This window comes from Globicephala melas, chromosome 10 (assembly GCF_963455315.2).
Source record: "Globicephala melas chromosome 10, mGloMel1.2, whole genome shotgun sequence".
Classification (NCBI taxonomy): Eukaryota; Metazoa; Chordata; class Mammalia; order Artiodactyla; family Delphinidae; genus Globicephala; species Globicephala melas.
The window spans coordinates 73362139-73364784 of NC_083323.1; positions in this window are offsets into that span (position 1 = coordinate 73362139).

Below are 2646 nucleotides of genomic sequence, written 5' to 3' on the forward strand. Positions count from 1 at the left end.
ACCACTGTCCAATAGACAATCCGTGCCGGAGTTAAAAGAAAAAGGAGCCTCCTTCCTCTAAATGCTTTATGTATATCTTTTGGACAATGTTACACTATTTGATTTTGTAAAAACAGACCATTTTACTGCCATCTTCAAGAAAAGTGATGTAAAAGCTATGCGAAGCTACCCCTGTATACAATGTGATCATCCATCACTCATAGATGTGATGCCCTGCTATATAAGTGCACACCTTGTGCGACCTTATGCTGTGATGCGCCCGCCCCTTCCAGCCAGCCCTGGAGCTGCGAGCGTATAAGCCCGCAGCTGTGCCAGAAGCTCCCACATAAACAGGGAAATATTTGAATCCCATAATGAGAGATACCAGAGAGGAGAAAAGGCAGAGAGAAGAAGGGGTGGGGAAGAGAGAAAGGGACCTGGTTAAAACATGTGAACTCCTGGATCCACATGTGCCTGAAAGATTGCCTCTTTTTTTTCAATTATATAGTATTTTATTTCTGTTGTTTGAAGTCAAAATATCCTCTTGTAACTCACCTATTCTGCTATTCAATACATTGGATCAAAAAGGCTGGAACAAGTGAAATAGATATCCTGTTAAGGCAGCATTAGCTAATTTGGAAAGGGGGAAAGAAGCAAAGCAATAGAAAGGCATCCTTGGGAACACAAATACTGTGATCCTAGTATTTAGGCATCAGTACCTCAGGCTATATTTGATAGAGACTGTATCCTTATTTAGTTTTTAATTTAAGGCTATTTAGTAGGCACTTGGTGCCAAAAAATATATTTGAAGAGCTGTGTTACAAGTAATAACACTTGATTTTTTACCTGCCCATGTGAGGATCTATGTTCTCCTCTTCCATTTCCAGGTCACAGCTTGCAACTGCTCAACAAATAGTTCTTGGCTGACTGTTGAATGTTGCCTTGTTCTGTGTTCTCTCTTTGCTCTACTCATTCTCCCCAAACATCTGGCAGCAATCATTATCTTCTTTTTGTTGCAGTCATCTGTGTGCATGTTTTATTTCCCTTGCTAAGCTGGAAGATCCTTGAGGGTAAGGGGCTAGGTATTATAAGGGGCTAGGTATTATTTTATCTTTTTACCTCGGACAACGTTCAGAATGGTGTTTTGTACCTAAGAAGCACTCATGTGTTGAATGAATCAGAATTGGTTAGCCATTCCCCACTGTCTTTATCTCACAATAACAGAAACATAAAGTGGGCAGAGCAGAAACGACGGCAAATAAATTGTCCTCTCAGTCACAGAATGCAGTTTCTAGAACTTAAAGAATAATTAGTAGATTTTGAAATAATTTTGTTTTACAAAAATTTCATAAGATTGAAATACTCTAACCTTAAAGCTCTCGATCAACTCTAAAGGAGGGCTTTAATTGGCTCTTCCTGAGTCAAGTGTTTATTCCTGGGCCGATAACTGGGGCCATTGTCATAATAGAAAGTGTGATTTGTTACCAGAGAAAGAGGAAAGTGACGCTGGGCTTGCAAGATATTTATATCTTCAGCCAGAGTGCATAGGATCTGGAACTTAATTGGTGACGCAGTTTTATTTGAGATTATATGAATGAAAAATCTTTGTGTAAGGGTGATTAATCTAAAACTTGGCCAGTCATCGTCCTAGTGTCATATTAAATTTCAGGAGAATCTAGTTTTAGGCACAAAGATCATAAATATAAAATGTGTTCCCAGGCTTGGTTCTGTGTAGTCAGTAATCTATACTCACCCAGTCATTAATAAAAATGAAAGTTAAGGACTCAGTCCTAACTTATATGCTTAGCATTGTATTTTGCTAACAATCTCAGTTTTATTTTCTTTGTTCTCCCCTGCCCGTCATCTTCTGCAGAAAATAATGTCTCCACTTTCAATTCCCTGTCTATTTAAATCCGATTTGTAATTTATGAAGTTGTCCTCCTTAAGGGCTGCTGCTTCTGCCACAGTAATGTACTCTGGCCATTATTATACTCTTCCATCTTTCATGTAGGTCTCCATCCATAGGTTTTGTTTTCATAGCTTTTTTTTTTTTGGCGGTACGCGGGCCTCTCACTGTTGTGGCCTCTCCCGACGCGGAGCACAGGCTCCGGACGCGCAGGCTCAGTGGCCATGGCTCACGGGCCCAGCCGCTCCGCGGCATGTGGCATCTTCCCGGACTGGGGCACGATCCCGTGTCCCCTGCATCGGCAGGGGGACTTTCAACCACTGCGCCACCAGGGAAGCACTATACTTATGATTTTATATTTGCTTATTTACTTTTGTCTCCCCCCTCAGCTCAAGAGAGACTATATTCATCTGTGTTAATCACTGCTGTATTTCCTGAACATGCCTATAAATCATACTGAAGAATGGTGCCTGAAATTTGGTAAGGGATCAATCAATTTTCTTCGCTGGATGAAGAAATGTGTTCATAAATTAATGAACAGATCTTCGGGGCTTCTGACTTGAGGACTAATGGGAAGAGGATGGCAAATGTTTGGGACAGGGTACTGCAAGAAGTAGTATTTGGAGTACTCTGATAGCTATCCTAACAGATAAGATTGTGTTCATTTAAGTAGTTTTAATGAGAGAGCTGGGAACTAGGGACACACAGCATTAAGGTTTTTATAATGCATTCTGTAGAGTTCTTTTTAAGTCTGTACAAAT